Source organism: Littorina saxatilis, linkage group LG3, assembly GCF_037325665.1.
Source record: "Littorina saxatilis isolate snail1 linkage group LG3, US_GU_Lsax_2.0, whole genome shotgun sequence".
Classification (NCBI taxonomy): Eukaryota; Metazoa; Mollusca; class Gastropoda; order Littorinimorpha; family Littorinidae; genus Littorina; species Littorina saxatilis.
Window position 1 is genome coordinate 9,257,180 of NC_090247.1, and position 21,962 is coordinate 9,279,141.

General features: G+C 42.9%; 1 protein-coding gene across 1 annotated transcript in view; it reads right to left on the reverse strand.

The window, feature by feature from the left end:
• Window positions 1–21,962, reverse strand: part of LOC138961551 (uncharacterized) — a 41,737-nt gene that overhangs the window by 18,503 nt on the left and 1,272 nt on the right. Inside the window, exon 3 of the transcript XR_011454221.1 lies at window positions 15,749–15,819. The gene's annotated coding sequence lies outside the window, so the exon portion shown is untranslated. The remainder of the gene's footprint in view (window positions 1–15,748; window positions 15,820–21,962) is intronic.

Consider the following 21,962-nt stretch of genomic DNA (forward strand, 5'->3'; position numbering starts at 1 on the left):
CAAAGGTGCACGCGGAAGGGCAAACGACGACAGCATATTCCGGGACGTCTTGGGCAAAGGCAACTTCCTCTGAGCCGCTAATGGCCCGAAAGAAGAAGCCTGCGCAGGAGAGGCAAACCAAACCCGTGCGAATTCCATAGCTGGCCGTGAGGACAGTAAAGAAACCGGCACTAGAGGCAGACGCTGCCGGAAGACAAGGGTGGCAAAGCTGGGAGAGAGTAAAACGGCCACCAAAGGAGAAACCTTAAAACGGACGTAGCCTTCACTCTCTCTCGCCGACTGGGAACCAGTCCTTATCGAAAAGGCATCTGCAGACGCAAATTCGACAAATAAACCCCTTCCAGGCACGATCTGGAAGTGACTTCATCCGCCACTTCAAGAGCAACCTTGACGCGGGACAAAAACCCCGAGAGCGTCCGCTACCATCAACCGAACGAGAGTCCGACGTGGTAAGTAAAGGGGCTGGCTAAAAAGGCCATAAGAGCCCGAGACGGACGCTGAGCGGGGGAGGCCGGAGCCTGAAGCCCTTTCCTGCCAGTCAACGGCCCAACCTCACCCCTGACTAAGAGGAGGATGAGAGGCGTCGAAGACCAAAGGCACAGGGAGTGAGGAGATCAGCAGAACCCACCACCGAAGTGTGTGGTAGCTGCTAATCCGCCTGAGGCAGGAAGCCTGCAAGCCCAAAGGGCAAAACCGTGTCCCACATCACCGACGACCAAGAGGAAGTGACGGGAATGGAACCGGAAACACCGGGAGGAGCCGGGAGTGCAGCAGACACAGAGGCACCATGCCAGAGCTGGTGCTGCACAAACTGATGGCTGAAGCCCGGTAACCAATAGGTAAACCCTAGGCCCGAAACGGCAGGGACAGCAACATGTCCGCTGCTGAAGGACCTATAGTATCGACGAGCGCCGGAAGCGCAACTGTCACGGACGACTGCTGACAAAGATCTAGGCTCAAACCGGATGGGACCATAGCAGGTCCACTAACCGGTGAGCCCACACTTCCGGCCGGAGCCAGAAGCGCAGCGGTCGCGTACGACTGCCGACGTAAGACAAGGCTCAAACCGAACGTGACAGTAGCCTGTGCACTAACCAGTAAACCTACGCTTCCAGCCGGAACCGGAAGCACAGCTGTCGCGTACGACTGCTGCCGTAGGGCAAGGCTCATAACCGGACGTGACAGCAGTCTGTGCACTCACCAGTGAACCTACACTTCCGGCCGGAACCGGAAGCGGCGCTGTCGCGGACGACTGCTGAAGTAGGGCAAGGCTCGAACCAGAAGTGACAGTAGCCTGTGCACTAACCAGTGAACCTACACTTCCGGCCGGAACCGGAAGCTCAGCTGTCGCGGACGACTGCTGACGTAGGGTAAGGCTCAAACCGGACGTGACAGCAGCCTGTGCACTAACCGGTGAACCCACACTTCCGGCCGGAGCCGGAAGCGCAGCTGCCGCGGACGACTGCTGACGTAAGGCGAGGCTCGAGCCGGACGTGAACGTAGTCTGAACACTAGCCGGTGAACCTCTACTTCCTGCGTGAGCCGGAAGCATAAGGTAAGGCTCGAACCGGACGTGACAGCAGCCTGTGCACTAACCGGTGAACCTACACTTCCGGCCGGAACCGGAAGCTCAGCTGCCGCGGACGACTGCTGACGTAAGGCAAGGCTCGAACCGGACGTGAACGTAGTCTGAACACTAGCCGGTGAACCTTTTACTTCCAGCCGAAGCCGGAAGCAGCTGTCGCGGACGACTGCTGACGTAAGTCGGGGTTCGAGCCGCACGTGAACGTTGCTGATCACTACCCGGTGAACCCCTACTTCCTGCGTGAGCCGGAAGCAGCTGTCGCGGACGACTGCTGACGTAAGGCGAGATTCGAGCCGCACGTGAACGTTGCTGAACACTACCCGGTGAACCTCTGCTTCCGGGAACCGGAAGCGCAGCTGCCGTAAACGGCTGCTGCAGACACCAACCTTGCTGTGACCGGATCCCTGGAGGGACATGCACTGTTGCGCTACCGCAAGCGGAAGGCAACAAATGCCGGCCAGGAAGAGAAGAAGCAGGTCCCCACAAGGACAGTCCGGAATCGTCACGGCGGCCAGCAGCCTGGTCCAGGGAAGACTCGTAGTCTGAAGGCACAGGCATCAAAAGACGCCAAGGAGAGACCGTCGCCTACCCCCAGGCACGGGGCAGAACTGGCGACGATGTCCAACCGCGGCATAGCCTCGCGAACGAGGGTATCTATCTCTGGAAAGAAGTAAGAGATAAGAGTAGACCCCAGAGCACTAGACTCTGGAGCCGAAACAGAAGTAAACCAACAGCCTTAAAGGCAAAGACGGACGACTGAGAGCCAGACGGCAAATCGTCCGTAGCAGAAATAGGCCCGAAAAACGAAAAGAGATTCTTGGGCCAAAAACTACAATGACAGAGTTCCTCAAAAGGAAGAGGATGCTGAGGATTAGGGCTTAGCAGTGCCCAATGCCCTAACCCTCAGCCTTAGCTCCCTCTAATTCTCATTGCGGCCATGTTAACGCCGGGAGAAAATAAACAAACAACTGAAACTAACACAGTCCGAACGGACGCAAAAACGTTTCAGAAGCAAGCAAGGAGGGCAGCTAAAACAAGCGAAGGAGCTACCAAAGGCAGCTAAACAACAAGCTGTACAAAGAGTTAAGCGTCCGAGTCAGACGAAAAAATCAACATAGCAAACAACAACGTGCTAGCGAAAAAATGGCGACCAAGAAGGAAGCCACAACCACTGAAAATAGCCAAGTCCGGACGGACACAAACATTTCAGAAGCAAGCACGCAAACAAACTAACACAAGCGTAGTAGCTACCAAAGGCAGCTAAACAACAAGCTACAGAAGCGTTAAGCGTCCGAGTACGGACGAAACATCAACATAGCAAAAAGCCACGTGCTAGCGAAAATGGCGACCAAGAAGGAAGCCCAACAACCGCTGAAAACTTCAAAGTCCAACAAACGTAAGAAATTCTCAGCAGAAAACAACGAAAAGTCAAAGACTATAAAGGAATGATCTCACCAGCTGCAAAGCCAGCAAGAAGACGGGAGCCATGGCCGGTGGGTGTCAGCAGACACAAAAACAGCCAGAGCAAAGCAAAACACGACCTGTCCTCTCAAGTGATAGAAGTCGATTGATTGGTTATCACGTGGTACCAGGCACCAATGGTGACGTAGCTCACCCTAAGGGGAGGCAACCTAGTGTGGCAAGTACCATGGTGCTGTCACTTTTTTAGTTGGGGTTGCTTCCCTTATACCTAGACGGGTAGCTTTTATCAGACCTAGGCATCTCCAAGTGTGTCAATGCTAATCATGTGATTCGGAGTAAGAATATGTAATTTAATATTTGTTTCTGAATGATGCAAAATCTGCACCAATCTGTGACCAGGGTCGTGATGGTAGCTCTGTCGGACGCAGTGGCTCGTGTCGCTGTGCTGGTCGATTCTCACGACAAGTGGAGCAGTTTTCCACTAATTGCGTCAGTTCAGCTCTCAGGCCTGGCCAAAATACTGTTAGTTTGGCAAACTCCAGGCATTTTTCTATACCCTGATGACTCTCATGAAGTTTGTTTTTCACTTCTTGTCGTTGACTGACAGGGATCACTACTCTGTCTCTGAATACGACAAGACCGTTCACAACTGATAGGTCATTTTTCACCTCGTGGTATGGTTTGAGTGATGAGGGAATCTGATTTGGTCATTCCTCATGACAGTACTTGATCACTGCTTGGAGATCATCGTCTGCTTCAGTTGCGGCTTTGAGTGACTGAAGTCTGTGGTCTCTTATTCGCCATGACGACTGAACAAAGTCAATGTAGTCGTCCACGTTGTCTGCCCGGTCGACATCACTCTCTGTGTAGGCTAGAGGACTGCGGCTGAGTCAGTCAGCAATGACTAGCTGCTTTCCTGGAACATGCCGGACCTCTGCGTTAAATCGTGCCATTCTCAGGAGTAGGCGCAGACATCTTGGTGGTGCTTGGTCCAAATCTTTGGTAGACATGAGCGGTACGAGAGGTTTGTGATCAGTCAAAAGTTGAAATGACTCCAGACCTACAAGATATTTGTAGAACTTTTCGCATGCCCAAACGCTCGCCAAGCACTCTTTCTCGATTTGACTGTAGCGCTGTTCTGCTGGGGTCATTGTTCTGGACGCAAATGCAGTTGGCTCAAGGTCACCGCTGTCATTTTGCTGTAAGAGCACAGCATCGAGGCCAAAACTGCTTGCGTCAGCATTTACTACAGTCTGCCGATCCACACTGTAGAACAGGAGCGAGGTTAGATTAACGATGATCAGCTTCAACTTCTCGAAGGCTTCCCTCTGTGCGCTATCCCATCTCCACTGAACGTCCTTCCGAAGTAGGTCTGTCATTGGCTTCATTGTCGTCGACAGGTCTTTGGTGAATCGGCCAAGGTAGTTGATCATGCCGATTACGCGTTTCAGTTCAGTCACGTTCTTTGGTGGCACTAACTTTGTTATAGCGTCCACTTTTCCTGGGTCGGGTCGTATGCCGTCACTGCTGATTCTGTGTCCAAAGAACACTACCTCTGACTTACTGAAGTGACACTTGTCACGATTCAGCTTCAAGCCTGACGCCTCGATTCGCTTCAGTGCCTGCGACAGTCTCTCGTCGTGCTCTTTCTGTGTTTCCCCGTGCATGAGAATGTCGCCCATGATGACCTCACACCCTCTGAGTCCATTCATCGTCTCCGACATCTTGCGCTGGAACTCCTCTGGTCCAACGTTGATGCCCACAGGTGACCGGAGAAAACAGTACCGACCAAAGCTGGTGATGAATGTCGTGAGGTGAGCACTGTCTTTGTCAAGCGGCACCTGTCAGAATCCACTTGAAACATCTAAAGTGGTGAACACTTTGGAGTTCTTCAGTTGTGGCGCAATATCCTCCAGATTTGGCAGCATAAGATGTGGCCGCTTGATGTTTTTGTTTAGTTTCTAGTAGTCCACGCATATTCTTATTTTGCCTCCTTTCTTCCGGACTGGGACGATCGGCGCACAGTAGTCGGTCGCTTCTGTCACCTTCTTGATGACCCCATCCCTCTCCATCTTGTCAAGCTGCTCCTTGACTTGTTTCTGGATAGGGAAAGGTACTCGACGCGCTGTTGACACACTGTATGGCTTTGAACCCTCCTTCAAAATCAGCTTTACCGGCTGAGTCTTCAACAGTCCTGTAGATCCGAAGACCCTCGAGTCAATGTTCTCTAGTCTCTTTACGAGTCCCATCTTCTCACTTACTGCTCTGCCAAGCAGATTTGTACCTACAGTATTCGGTACAACCACTACTCTGAAGCGGTACGTGACTTTCTTTCTTGTTGTCTCAGCGATGAATTCACCAACTGTGTCGACTTTTCCTCCAGGTGATCTCAGGCAGCTCTTGGAGGGCTTCAGGTTTGGCGGATTCACAAATTCTTTGTAGTCACACTCTCTGAGGACAGTCACATCGGCGCCGGTATCGACTTTGAAGTTGACTTTCTTCCCGTAGAAGTCTAGGTTTACTGTCCATGCTTCACGTTGTTCTTTGACATCTACTGTAGCTGTGTCAAGCCAGTACTCATCATCAGAATCACTAAGTCCACTTTTGCAGCTCGTTTTTTACAGACTTGGGCAAAGTGATTTCTGCCTGAACAACATCTACAACGCTGACCTACTGCCGGACACGTTTTGTCTTGGTGTTCGAACCCGCACTTGGTACAGCTGTCTTTATTTCGAACAACTGATGGGCTGTCAATGTCATGTCTCTTTGGCCTGCGACCTCCACGACCACGCGCTCTCCCACGAGAAGCACCTGCGCTCTGATCTCGCCTATAATGACTAGCTCCATCTATGTCTAGTTTCTGTGACTGTTCTTTCATTTGTTCTTTCAGGTGTTCTTGCTGTCGTGCCATAGTGATGGCTCTCTCTATGGTTAGATCATTCTGCAGCTGCAGTTTTTCCTTCAGTCTCTGGTCTCTTAACCCTATCACAAGGCGATCTCTGACTTGATCTTCTGTGTCTGCATAGTGGCAGTGGACCACGAGTGACTGCAAGGCCCTCACAAATTCCTCCACTGTCTCACCACTATTCTGAACTCGGCTGTTAAACAGGCTACGATCGTGAATCAAGTTGCGTTTTGGCAGGAAATATTCTGAGAACTTCAGGCATGAAAACTGAAGAAAAAAAACAAGAAGAGCAAACGCTCGATCGAGTCACTTTCGCAGTTCTGAATATTATATGAGGCATCAGATGGACAGGAAGAAATTGCTATTCACAACACAATGAGTCACGTTCACATAAAATTTGAGCCCGGTCACTTTTATAGTTTCCGAGAAAAGCCCAACGTTAAGTTGTGTGTTGCCGAACAGAAAAGGCTAGTTATCTCCCTTGTTTTTCTGATAACGTTCGTAAAAGGCTACAGATGTAAATACTTTGATGTAAAGAATAATCCTACAAAGTTTCAATCACATCCGATGAACTTTGTCAAAGATATAAAATGTCTAATTTTTCCTTTGACGCTGACCTGTGACCTTGAAAAAGGTCAAAGGTCAACGAAACCATCGTTAAAGTGTAGAGGTCATTGGAGGTCACGACTAAACAAAATATGAGCCCGATCGCTTTGATAGTTTCCGAGAAAAGTCCAACGTTAAGATGGTGTCTACGGACGGCCGGCCGGCCGGACGGCCGGCCGGACAGACTAACACTGACCGATTACATAGAGTCACATTTTCTCAAGTGACTCAAAAAATACTGAAAAAAAAATTCGAAGGCGCATAGCGCCAAGTTTCGCAGGCGCAAAGCGCCAAGACTTCTAGGGGGGTCCGGGGGCATGCCCCCCCGGAAATTTTGTTTCAAGGGTGCAATTTGGTGCAATCTGGGGCTATCTGAGCCTTAAAATTGGATTCAAACATGGCCCCAAAACTATTTTACTATAACTATGACTAGGGAAAAAAAAAAAAAGGAAAAATACGAAAAATAAAAAAATGGCCGCTGCTAACGGCACGATATCGTTTGGCTAGCAAATATGCTAGCGGCACGATATCGTTTGGTTAAGCTGCTAACGGCACGATATCGTTTGGCTTGGTCTTCAAAAAGCAAATACGCTAGCGGCACGATATCGTTTCGCTTGGTCTTCAACCAGCAAATATGCTAACGACACGAAAAAACTTGGCTTTAGGAAGGCTAAAGTTTTAACAAAACTGAATGATGAGACTGAATAAGCTTGAACTTGTATCCTACGATCGATAACCAGGCAAGAGTGTAGTGTACGTCATACATCCTCAGCGGTCACGTCACTTTAGAAACAATATGGCGTCATGTATGACGTACTTCACATGGTGTCTTGGTGAATCCCGCGATATGTGTATGTTTGATTTTTATATCTCTTATATATATATAATGTATATATCTTATTTATTTATTATTTTGTGTGTGTGCGGATTTGTAAAGCTGGATGAGACCGTAGCCTTAAAACTCTGGTTTATCCCGCTATGATAAGATAACATTATTATTATTATTATTATTATACCCCCAGTAACAAGAAGGGCAAAGCCCATACGACTCACATGCTTGACCTTCTGCTTTACACATTTTTCCTACCAAAATACATGTGACCTTGACCCAAGGTCAAGGTCATCCAAGGTCATGCAACACAAAGCTGTTAATTCAAGACATAGGAAGTACAATGGTGCTTATTGGCTCTTTCTACCATGAGATATGGTCACTTTTAGTGGTTCACTACCTTATTTTGGTCACATTTCATAAGGGTCAAAGTGACCTTGACCTTGATCATATGGGACCAAATGTGTCTCATGATGAAAGCATAACATGTGCCCCACATAATTTTTAAGTTTGAAACAGTTATCTTCCATAGTTCAGGGTCAAGGTCACTTCAAAATATGTATACAATCCAACTTTGAAGAGCTCCTGTGACCTTGACCTTGAAGCAAGGTAAACCAAACTGGTATCAAAAGATGGGGCTTACTTTGCCCTATATATCATATATAGGTGAGATATTCAATCTCAAAAACTTCAGAGAAAATGGGAAAAATGTGAAAAATAGCTGTTTTTTAGACAACATTTATGGCCCCTGCGACCTTGACCCTTGAAGCAAGGTCAAGATGCTATGTATGTTTTTTGGGGCCTTGTCATCATACACCATCTTGCCAAATTTGGTACTGATAGACTGAATAGTGTCCAAGAAATATTCAACGTTAAAGTTTTCCGGCCGGCCAGACGGACGGACGGACGACTCGGGTGAGTACATAGACTCACTTTTGCTTCGCATGTGAGTCAAAAAGTGGGCTCTAACTCTATATACTCGTACAGCACTGACGGCAGAGCAGGGGGGACCATAGCCCCCAAACAAATGTATTGGGGGGGGGGGGGTGGCAGAGTATCCTTTGGCCCCCCCCAAAAAAATAATCTGCCTAAAAAAAAAATGTAAAGTTTACACGGTACACCCCCCCCCCCCCCCCCCCCCCCCCATCAACATTGTCAGACTTTAAGGGCCGAAAAGTTTCCATACCCGGCTGACAACATTGTCCGTATTGCTCCAGCCCCCCCCCCCCCCCCCCCCCCCCCCATCAACTTTTTCCTGACAATTGAAAAAAATCATAAAAACCCTGGCCCCCCAATGATTTTGACGCTCCGCCGCCCCTGTAACAGGAAGATCTAGCTCCCATATCCGCATTCGGATAATTCTCAATGCTAATATGATGGGTGTGTATTTTATTGTTTAGAGGTCAATTATTGTTTTTGCTGGTGTTATTGATCCGCAGATCTCACACACACACACACACACACACACATGTATGCGCGCCATACTGTCGCACAATTCCACCCCTCTTCCGCTCGCAAACTGTCTCTCGCAAACAAACTGATCACAAAGTTTAAGATTAAACACATTTGGACAAATATATTTATTTATTTTCATTGCTTAACGTCTAGCTGACTACGGAGAGCCGTCTCAAGTTGAAATCACAGAATTAGCAACATCAACGTGTTGATCACAAAGTTTAAGACCCAACATATTTTGAAATAAATAAACATCCCATTCAATCTGAAGAGTCCAAACATTAATACTAACAGTTGAAATCACAGAATTAGCACATTGAAGTGTTGATCACAATGTTTAAAGGAGCAGAAAACAGCTAAAAACAACTTTGTTTAAAAAAAAACTTTGATGCATAGGAACCACTTTAGTGAAAACTGCATCACAAAGTTTAACAGTGATGTACATTTTTCTAGCAGCCTTTAGGACAATTGTCCTGAAGACTGAAAATCAATAGGACACAGTGTCCTGAGATTGCAATTTCAATAGGACAAAAACACGACTCGTAAAACCGCATTTAAAAAGATTTTTCAGTTTAAATTCGTCCACCTTCCGCGACTGTCATGACTAGATCTATACTCAAAGGACCCATGTCGTTTCTCTTTCGTTTTATTTTCGTTCGAACGCACAACGGTTTTTCCGGATATTATGACAGAAAGTAATGCCTTGCGCATGTGCGAACATGCACGGGTGGTTCCCATTGGTTTAAACGATTTATTGCTGAGCCAATGAATACACTCGAGGCACCATATGGGTTCGGTTTTCTTTTTTTCTTCTTGATCCAACTTGAGGATAAATTAATTCAAAGAATCAGATCCCATATATATGGTGCCTCGTTCACTCAACAAACTGGTCACACGCAGTGCATACTTTCGCTTGGCAAAACCGAAACCAGCTTTCCTCACGCAGTGTTTACTTTTGCTTGGCAAAACCGAAACAAGCTTTCCTCTTGAAAATTGAACAGTCCGCATGTCCGCTTCATTGTCTAAAACGATCGGACCCTTGACCACTTCTTCTGTAGGTTAATCGGACCTGTGTCCTGCTGGGGTTAAAGCTATAGGTCCTGGGGAAATTGGATCGGTCAGAGACCGGAGACCGACTAAAATGTACATCATTGGTTTAAGATTAAACATATTTGGACAAATATATGTATTTATTTATTATCATTGCTTAACGTCTAGCTGACTACAGAGAGCCGTCTCAAGTTGAAATCACAGAATTAGCAACATCAAAGTGTTGATCACAAACTTTAAGACCCAACATATTTTGAAATAAAATTAATAAACATCCCATTCAATCTGAAGACTGAGTCCAAACATTAATACTAACAGTTGAAATCACAGATATAGCACATTGAAGTGTTGATCACAAAGTTTAAAGGGGCAGAAAACAGCTAAAACGGCTAAAAACAACTTTGTTTTAAAAAAAAACTCTTTGATGTATAGGAACCACTTTAGTGAAAACTGCACATCGATAGCGCTGTTAGTTTGGCTGTAAATAACGTTTAACTTTGTAGTGGAAGCAGAATGACGTCATTTTTATTTTAAAACGGGCGTAACTCGCTTCAAAATTGACCAAAATTGATGCCGTTTTTTTGCTTTTGGCGTTTTGAACTGGCGTGTATGTCATGTCTGGCAGAATCGCGTCACAGCTTCATGTAAATCACTATAGGAATCGAAATGCTGGCCAACATGCAAACACCGATCATTCTCCGCCATGATGGACAGCAAAACGCGGAAAGAAGAGGAGTCACATGACAACGGTAGAAAAACAAAGGCTGCTTGGATCGGAACATTTTTCTCATAAACCGGAAGTCAGACGGGAAAAAATGCTCAACTCAACAACAACAACAAAATGCCTGAAAAACAAGAAAGGATCGTTTCGTTAGCATCAGGACCATGAATTTGCTTCACATCCAATATCGTTTCGCTAGCATCCAAGCTCTGACAGTTGCTTCGCGTACGATATCGTTTCGCTAGTATCTAAGCCCTCGAATTTGCTTTATATCCGATATCGTACCGTTAGCCACTCCGTAAAAAAAACAAAACGGTTTATTTGTTTCAAAAATACGGAAAATACGGAGAATTTTCATGCCTGTTTTTTCTTTATTTGGTGTTTAACGTCGTTTTCAACCACGAAGGTTATATCGCGACGAATTTTCATGCCTGAACTTTTTCACTAACAAGTCATAATCAGTGTCTTCTTCTTCTTCTTCCTCCCACCTGAATGTTTTCAGTATCTGAACAGCTTGTTGCGTTCCCATGGAGTAAAGAAGAGAATCTCTCTGAACATCTATGACGGCTTACTAGTGCCAAAACCTGGGGTTATTAACGCTGTCAGTTACTGTTTTCACTCATTAGTTACTCATTTTCACGGGATAATTAGTAATTTTCACGGGAAAATGATTAATTTTTAGTTTTGGCACTAGCAATCCGTCAGGAAGTGAGCCAAAACTAAAATTTAGTAATTTACAGGTAAAAGTTAGTAATTTTTCCGGGAAATTTAGTCATTAACACGTGAAAATGGTAATTATCAAGGGAAAATTAGTAATTATCCCTTGATAATTACAATTATGAGGTTTTGGCACTAGTAAGCGCTTTGAACTTCGGATAAGGCGCTATATAAATAAAGAGAATAATAAAAAGAGAATAATAAATAAGCCCTATGACGGCTTACTAGTGCCAAAACCTGGGGTTACCTATTATCACTGTCAGTTACTGTTTTCACCTGTTAGTTACTCATTTTCACGGGAAAATTACTAATTTTTAGTTTTGGCACTAGCAATCCGTCAGGAAGTGAGCCAAAACTAAACATTAGTAATTAACAGGTGAAAGTTAGTAATTATTCCGGGAAAATTAGTAATAAACACGTGAAAGTGGTAATTATCAAGGGAAAATAACTAATTTTCGCTTGATAATTACAATTATGTGGTTTTGGCACTGGTAAGCCGTCATAAACATCGCCATCTTCTTTGTGAAGTTTAGTTGCTCTTCTGAATCTTGAATATTCTTCAATCCACCCCTCCCAGTCTTTGGCCCGATAGGAAAATCTCTGAGGGGGGGTCATACCTTGCCATTTTCTTTGATTGGTCAGTCAAGCTTGCCGTTAGAACCCCACTTCTGACACCATATCGAACTCACAACTCACGTGTTCGATGGTATGGGTTTATTAGCAAGCGGCCATGATAGAGAGAGCCAGGGAAGCAATCCCATTAGCAAGGTGTTGGGCGCAAAGTAAGAATCCGGGGCAGAGTTGGAATAATCGGGATTTCCCGAAACCTCATTTGATTTCCAACAAAGCGCCGCATTTCCGGAAACGAGCTGCCTCGTTCTAGAAATGGCAACCCTTCGACTGGCACAAAAAAGTATACCCTTTTCACAGGTCATGAATAAGGTATATGAAAAAGCAAGGTCTTATACAGGGGAAGTCTTGAATTTGGGGCCGGGGGGGGTACACTGTGTAACACTTCTCTCAGTGACACTCAGCGCATGCAGCTAGCTATGGTTGCTGCGGTCTCGATCTATTTTGAACGCAATGATTTTTTTTTCTCAGAGTAGAGTGTTAGTTTGTTACAACAGGCTGAAATCATCTTTAATTTGAATCAACATTTTGCAACAATCAATCACATCAATATAGCGCACAGACTGACTTGCACATTACGTTTCAAGAGCCTAGATTACCATACAATGACAAGAGCCTACTCAGTAAAGGGACGTAATGCTGTCTCTGCAGCCCAGAGAGACTGTGTGAGTTTAATATATAATCAGTTAAGACTGAGTAAAAAAATTATTACAATCGATAGTTACCAGTGAAAAGTTATATCGGAACACTCTTGTTGTGTTTTGCCGTTGTTGTAAAATGTAAAATCTGAAACGTTAAAAATTACGTAAAGTTGGTGCGTTTTGGTTGAGTGGGATGGGTCGTTGAACTGTGTTGTTACAGCCCGCCGAAGTTTTCAAAAGTGTTTTTGCTTTTTGTAATTCGGCCCGTTTGGTGCGTCATACAATGCATCTGCTTTTTCAAGACTAAGCATTGATCACTTTAAAACACAAGGATCATCATGGGCCATCATGACTTGTATCATTTTACATCGCATTCTAAGAAAGAGCAGAATTCTCACTATGCGCGCGGTACATTTCTAGAATCGCGTAGCGCAAAGTTGGAATTCCTACAATGGCGGCCATTGTTGGAATTCTAACAAAGCGCAGGTCATTTCCGGAAAAGCGCCGATGACGAGATGGGTCGCAACAAAGACATTGGTTATTTCCCTTAGACCATGTCTATGTCATTGTGTCTTCGTATCTACATGTGTTTCAGTGTGAAGGATGACTAGACATGGTGCTGGGCTACGGCAAAGATTCCAATACGAGGCACGTAGATCACGATCGATACAGTCAAGTTGGATATGTGCCTATAGAATTTCAAGAACACTGCTTTCTGTTTTGGCTTGGTTTTGGTTTTGGTTTTGAACCTCGAACGCTCTTCCTCTAATGTGGTCCCTATTGAGGGGGTAGGGAGGGGGGCAAAACAATGACGTCATGCTGCAAAGTACAGGTTTACACTTGGGCACGTAGTACAAGTTAAAGGGATGGCTACGAACAAAACTCCCATTGTCAGACTTGGGGTTGGCAGTTCAGCTTAGAAGCTTAATCAGTAAATAATTCGTTGTCATTTAAATCAAATGTTCACTTACAGTTTCAAAATAATTGCGTTGTGGACCTCACCAATTCCTAATCCAAAAGTATATAGATGTGTTATGTTTACAGAATTAAAGACAATCGGTTTGTGCAAATTAGGTCTTGTTGCCAAAACTCCTTTGGTCAGACTCAGTTGACATTTTGTGAACATGTTCCTCTGAGCATTGCAAACAAACGAGTATGAGAAGAAGTGGGGGTCACCTGGTCGATTTTTTTATTTTTGTTTTGGAGAGGGTGGGGGTGCAGGTTGCCAAAAATATTATTTTCGGTAAAATACTGGAATGTTAAAATGAATGGTCACTGACATTTAAAGGTTTGAAAAATGTCTCAAATTTCTCATTTACAGTACGCTGGATAGTGTCTTATTGCAGGTGTATCATAAACAGCATTTGGTTTCTAGGAATACACTGTATTGTACACAACAGGTATATTCACTCGCACGGTGACACAATTTTAAACCGTGACGCATTTTCAGTTTGGTGTAATATCACTTTAAAAAAATTAACAACATCAACAACAACAAATACTAGCATCAGACGATATTTGACTGTTACATAACGTTGAGTATTTGATATTTAAAAACAAACCAAGCATGAACACTCATGACACACTCACCCTCGTGTCCTTGCAACGGCGAGTTGTTCAAATCAAATCAAATCAAATCAAATTTTATTTTACAAGGGTTGTGGCATAAGCAATATAAACGAGCTTCTTTTCAACCAGCCCTCGCCCAGAGGGGGACTACTCTAATCTTATATACATATATGCAAACGTAAAACAATTACAAAGGATAAACATAAAAGTAAAAAAATAAAAAATAAAAAGACAGAAAAACTATTCACAGGACTATATACACGTTGCAGGCAAAACACAAATTCTAACGTTATGATCAAAATTGGGAATTGCCAGAACATGTTTAATGAAACAATGATGCTGTATGGACAGATATGATCAATATGAAAATAATCAGAACGAAGTTTTCCATCACTGTGACTTTTCGTAATTTGACATTAAATGTAATGAGAGGTGTTTTTTGAAAGTATTGAGACTCGGGACTCGAACTGATTCCGGGAGATAATTCCACAAAACGCTGCCAGAATAAGCTAAACTTGATTTAAAGAGATCTATCCGTGGAATGGGGACATTGAATTTTCGGTTTCGTTTGGCTTTAAATTTTGTAATGAAAGCACGTGGTTCATGGCCGGAAATGATTTTGTGAAGGAGCACGCCTTTATGTGATTTAAATCTTTCTTTTAAGGGCAAAATCTTAAGTTTCTTATAATCGTTCAAATATAATTGCTCAATAAGGAAGTAAGAAGCATGCACGTATGTAGCCCTGGAAAAATAATTGACGGTGCTATCAGCGGGAAAGACAGTAAAAAAAAGACGCAGTTCATAGTCGGTATACAAAGATAAGATATCGAATGTAAAGTCATGTGACAATATGATTTCTGTAGTGAGGTAAATAATTGAAGAAGAAAAGAATGATTTAGTGAATGAAAGACATTCAAGACCAGTTAAAAAGAATAATTTTGTTGTCAGTGTGAAAACCTCTCAGCACAAAGAATGACTTGTTCAAGTTGCAAAATCCTAAGCTGTATTATATCAAAGATGTTCAAAATTCGAAACACACACACACACACACACGCGCGCGCGCGCGCGCGCACACTTACACACACTTACACACACAATACCATATCCTAGAATAAAGTGACTACGTGACAAACCGGAGTTTAAAGGCTTACTAACTTACTCCCGTGTTTACAAAGTATAGTTTGCCCACAATCGATGTCAAACGCACCATAAGACCATATAATGACGATATGTCGTCATGCGCGGACCATATACGTGCATTTCAGCTTGTTCTAGCCTCTGAAAAAGTGAGGATGTCAACAACGACACGGAGTTCTCTCCCTTGCGTCAACAGCGCATGTGTTGCCAAATCTATAAATAGGACGATCCAGATCAAAATGAAAATTAACATATCTCAACATTGAAGGGGTCCTAGACCACAATATTTTGCAGGGAACTTAATTTAGCATGTCTCCAGCTGTTGGTAAAGCAATTAGCGTGTATAGTCATCGAGTACATATGGCTTTAAGTGGGTGTTTGCATTGAAGAAATCATGTTTCTCGATCAATAACATCAACACGACACTGGAAATGTGCCAGGTTTCTATAAAAAATAAAAATTAAAAAAAATAAAAACCCACCTTTTACAGGTTCCACTCACAGTTTTCGATTCACAGTGTTGTGACAGATGATCGTTTTGCTGTGGATGAGGCTGTAAATGAGATTCCTCACAGTTATTTCTGGTATGAGCCTTGTTAGAGTTAAGCAGGACGGTGCTGCGCAATTTTAGAATAAGAGTTGGTATCTTCTGTTTTCAGAAAAAGTAGTGTTCAGTCGCTGATTACGTGCACTTCTTTTCTACACAGATGTTTAAATGTGACCCTCCACCACGAAATGAGTCGCATGTCACCTCGCGCGGTTCTGCGCTCGGCTTTATAAAAGTCCGGGGAGTGTCTGGTAACAGTGTGAGGGTCACCTTAGTCACAGGCTTATAACTCAAACAGTTTTCGCTCGTTTCGTTTTCACCACTGGATAGAGCATAAAAAACTCTTTAGAAAAATGTAAAAATATGAAAATCATGCAAAGGTGACATGCGACTCATTCCGTGGTGGAGGGTCACAAATGCCCGACTCAGATATTCACACAAAAAGACAGAGGCTGCAATATTTACAATATTTTGATAAAGGCTGGAATCTATCCCTTGTAAAAGTGATGAGAAGCTTTTAATAGGGATTTGTTTTTTTGTACGTTTAATTAGAAGTGTTAATGCCAGAAATAACTAACAACATCGGGGCTAACATTCGAATGTTTAAGATAACGACTGAAACCTGAAGATGGGATATCAGACTTAATTACATAAACACAACAGAAAATATTACTTAAATTCTCCTGTGGTTATGTAAATAAATTTGCAATCTAATTATTACACTTCTCAAAGACAGATAGAGGAACAAAATAGAACACAATACACAGCTACTGTACCGGTAAATGGAAGACAAAATACCTTTGTCCCCACTTATGCAACTAAATTTCAAGCATGAAACACAAACATAAAAATAAACGCGCAATAGTGATACAAATGAAATAGATTTCTATGATAACAAATGTATAAACTCTTGTTTCATCTGAGGTAAAGTATCCCTTTAACCACAGTGAAAATCATTAACACCCTTTAACGTATTAATTCTTGAACTGTGAGGTGCTTAAAACCCCTTTTATAGAAAACAATAAACGTGAAATGACGGTTTTAAAAGATACTTTTTATGTACGGAGAGATTTAAAAGAAACTGATTAAGCCGTTATTTATAAGATGCTGTGTGAACCTTGATTCAGACTTTCAGACTTTTGCACAAGAATGACCACTGCGTGAATTAGAAAAAGTTGTTTAAAAAATAGAGAAAACAAAACTATTTTCGAACTAAAGAACCTGATTTCATGAATTTTGTGATGCTGTGAAACAGGTATAATGTTAACCTGTGATATAAATTTTTCCCAGGTTTCACTCTTTGAAGCAATCGCCTCAAAGTTACTGATTTCCACAACAACAACAAAAGGAACACACGTTGCTCTATGCTGAATTCTAGTTTTTGAGGGCACAGCTCATTATAATCCTTTTTTCAATGACGTCATACAAATTAACCAGAAAAGGCTTAAGCTCAAGTCTATTGCACATTAACGAATCCCAAGTGTCATTATTCGCCGATCAGTCGAGGCATATTATAAACGCATGTCTAAATGTCATAGTGTCTCCGCGTCTGTGTTTTCAATGTAAATTAAGCATATGACTACACAGAGTGCGGAGCTAGGGCAAAGATTCCAATACAAAGCACGCAGCTCACGATCAATACAGTAAAGCTGGATGTGTGCCAATAGAATATCCAGAATACGACATTATGTTTTGGTTTCGTTTTGATTTGGTTTTGGTTTCGAACCTCGAACGCTCTTCCTCTACTGTTACTGTGGTCCCTTTTGGGGAGGGAGGGGGGGTGGTAATACTATGACGTCAAGTACAGGTTCACACTTGGACACGTTGTACAAACTAAAGGGATAATAACGGCCTTAACTCCTATTGTCAAACTCAGTTGACATTTTGTGAACATGTTCCTCTAAGCATTGCAAACAAACGAGTGTGAGAAGAAGTGAGGGTTTGTTTGTTTGTTCGTTCATGGGCTGAAACTCCCACGGCTTTTACGTGTATGACCGTTTTTACCCCGCCGTTTAGGCAGCCATACGCCGCTTTCGGAGGAAGCATGCTGGGTATTTTCGTGTTTCTATAACCCACCGAACTCTGACATGGATTACAGGATCTTTTTCGTGCGCACTTGGTCTTGTGCTTGCGTGTACACACAGGGGTGTTCGGACACCGAGGAGAGTCTGCACACAAAGTTGACTCTGAGAAATAAATCTCTCGCCGAACGTGGGGACGAACTCACGCTGACAGCGGCCAACTGGATACAAATCAGTCCAGCGCGCTACCGACTGAGCTACATCCCCGCCCAGAGAAGTGAGGGACACCTGGTTGATTTTGTGTGTGTGCGTGATGGAGAGGGCGGGTGAGGTTTGTCCAAAATATGATTTTCGGTAAAATACCGGAATGTTAAAATTAATGGTCACTGACATTTTGAAAATTTTCTCAAATTGTTTATTTACAGTACGCTGAATAGTGTTTTATTTCAGTGGTATCAAACAGCTAATATGCTGGTGCGTTATATGTTCTTTAAAGTGTTATCTAACGAAAATATAGTCGAACCTGACCTTGAGACCACCTGTCCATAAAGACCACCTGCCCAATAAGACCACCCCAAAGGATCCCCGACGGTTTTTACGACTATATAAATCACATGTCTAAAGAGACCACCTGTCTAAAGAGACCATTTTTGCTCAGTCGACTGTCAGTGGGGCTCCTATGTTGCAAAATCATTCAAATCATGCAACAAACACCAAATTTAGCAAATATGAAGAGTTTCATGTGCTTAACAAAACCTGATACAGAGCCATCGCGAAAAATAAAAAAATAGGTAGTTTTTAAACAATTTTTCAAAATGGCCGCCAGTGTAAACGGTTGGGTATGTTAGGCATATTTCACTTCATGTGATTAACAGCAAATTTGGCGTAAATGGACATTTGCTTTTGCTTAACAAAACCTGATACAGATCCACCGTGAACAAATTAAGAAATCGGTAGTTTTTTTACAATTTTCAAAATGGCCGCCAATAAAAGGGTATTTAGGCATTTTTGATGCTACAAGACATTCTCTTGCAATAGAAACTAACACAAAAACATTTTTAAACAAAACAATACATGTATTGTTGGTGCAGAGAATGATTGGATGGTGTGGGTGGCAGGGTTGAAGAATTTGTGGATTACCTAAACTGTGCAAAAATAAATATATTGCACCAATTTTCATACCAAAACGAAAACATTCATTCCTGTGCTGTTATATTCAATGTATGCTATTGAGGGCACTCAACTTGGCTAACTGGAACACTTTTAAGATAAAAGGTGGCCTTTACATGGGTTATTTGACCGCCGCCCAAATAAGGGTACCCCCAAAATAAAACTGATAAAAATGTAATGTATCAACTCAAAAGTCGACTAAAATTCATAATCGCTGTATTTCGAAAACGTTGTTTGTTCTCATGTGTTTACACAACTGGCACATTCCGGCAAGTGTCTATACTCAAAAGAAACTTTGGCAGTACTTGAAACAACCATCTGTCATATATACATGCGAAGTCAAAAATATGTGGGATGTAAGTCAACAAACCTGTGGCAGTTTTTAAAATATTATTTCGTGAAGATTTGAAAGTGTACTCAAACGGTTGAACTACGCCTCGTGTGTAGACACACATTCCTGAAAGTTGCAACGCAACCCACTTGGTCATTGCTAAAATACATGGATTTTAGTTGACTTGGGTATCCCTCAAATTTGACACATAAACATCTCATCCGTGAGATCGACACATACATCAGTAGGTACAATGGCACAACATTAGAAATATGCAAGATGGCGAAATAAAACAACCTGTTCTGGATGGATAATCAAGTTGACTTTCTCTTCGTATACAACAGTGACCCAGTTGTGCCTCAGGAATTGTCGTCGGCTTTTTAAAAGGTACTCGAAGTTTTTGTCACATCTCTTTGTCACGTCAAGGGTATCCTTATTTTGACGGCGTACATGATGATGTAAAAAAAAAATGTGCCAGATAGCGAAGATGCGAGCCTTTAAAGTTTAATGGCATAGACAGTTTGAATAAAATGACACAGGAATAAATGTTTGAGTTGGGGTATGAAAATGGGTGCAATAATATTTTTGCACAGTTTAGATGCTGACAGTTTTCACAGGCATGCAAGCACATTTGCAGAGAGCTGTGCTCTGCAGTCCTTCTTAGCAGCATTTGCAGCGTTTTGTTGTACAGCTCTTCTTGCAGGCACACCTCATGAGTTCTCGGCACACGCTGGAAAGCTCGTCCAGAATGACTCCCACTTTCCAGCCTTGAACTGCCAGCCCACAGAGTTTGGAAGTCTAATAGGTAGATGGCTCTTCTCAATCTCATGTCCTGCAGCAGCACCTCACTTGTAAGGGGATTATGGTCAATTTGGCAGCTCTTTTTACTGAAGAGGTACCGTCTAGCACTGTTTACACCCAGTACGTTGCTGGTTTTGTCCTACAAATGTACACCAAAAAGCTCTTGTGCTGCCCTGTCAGTGGTACTCAGCTTACAAAGAGGAGCAGACAACCTGAAGAAAGTTTGAGTGACGTCTTCAAATGCTTGCCATACTTCCCAAGCCTTCTGATTATTGAAGAACGACATAGTGTCACAGCCTGTAAGGCTATGCAAAATGGGCAGACAGGGTGACTTCTCTTGGCCAATGGCTTTGGCAATGTGGCGATACACTTCACGAGCAGAAAAAACCGCAACACAGCTGGAATGAGAAGCAGACTGTCTGGCCTCCTCTACATCCATGGTGCAGGAAATCAGCCTGGGGTACCCTTCACACAAAAGATGAAAAGTGAAATTTTTATTTGAATGTATTTGAATAATGTTTACTATCTCAGAGAGTTGGTCAAAGCCGGGTTAACGTTTAGCAAGTCTTCACACAACAGACCAAAATGAAAGAAAATTTTATTTCATGAATTCGTATAATTCTTACTGTTTCAGGTTAAAAAACAAACAAACACAGTTTCCAGTGACCCAACTGATTCTGGAATCTTTCTGACCGCTACATTTATTCGCTTCAAACAGTCGCTAACAGAGAATGTTGACCATAGTGAGGGTACGTACGTTAAACCCATCAAATTCACAGAGGTCGCTTACAAATGATGTGCAAACATGTTCCAATTAATACAAATAAAAAAATCTTACTGTTATGATGTATTTGGTAACAAACCTTGATACAGTAGTACTAGTGAAATCAGCTCCCTTCTGTGGCACCGGAATAAATGCAGAACGCTTGTTCCCAGGAACCGGCATGTGGTGTAACTCTTGTATATATCCTGTAAAAATAAAATTCACACCAATGCACGGTCAACTTAGAATAAGCAAAAGGATGAGAAACAAGCAACAAACCAAAATTGTAAAACTCAAAGAGCGGTACCTCTTCATTTTTCAAAACCACTTATCTCATTTGATTAGCATACACTGTATGCTTTTGTCTGTTACCTACCGTCTTTGAAAGTTTGATCACAACACTGTAAAGACATGGGGAGTGGAGTGTTTTTATCTCCAGCTGGTCATCCTACTATCTGGCCTACCCTCACTCAGTTTTTGACTCTACCCCTCCCCACCTCAGCCGTTTAGAGACTTATGGAAGTCCTTAACGTAGGCAGGACTAATTATCATACCATGAACAATCTCTTTCTCCTCGCCTTTTATTCAAAGTTCGTTTAATCTGTTTAAAATCACCAGCGTGGCGATCATGATTTCCTTACTTGTAATCAACAGATAGATCTAGATCTATCAGCATCACAATCCAGCTGATGAGCTAAATTGCAAGATTAAACAAAGTCTCTGCATTTCAGCGCTTCACCCGATGAATAACAGACCCCAGGGGAGAATTAAACAGTAAAATGATGTGACATTGGTGAATGGATGCGTATTCTTGAAAACTTACCTTCAGAAACGTTGTTTTCGCTCAAATCAAAACACGCAATGTTGCGGAGGCCGCCATCTTGAATTTTCATGCTGCGGATATATAAAATTCTAAAAACGATCAAATTAAATACCAGAACACAAAAATACCCATAAGAGTATTTATGTCATGCATGTGTTATCAGCAGACAACTTCTGGTGCATGGTAAACCATTGAATTTTACATTTGCTGAGTTGGGAATATTTACTGCTGAGCGCTTTT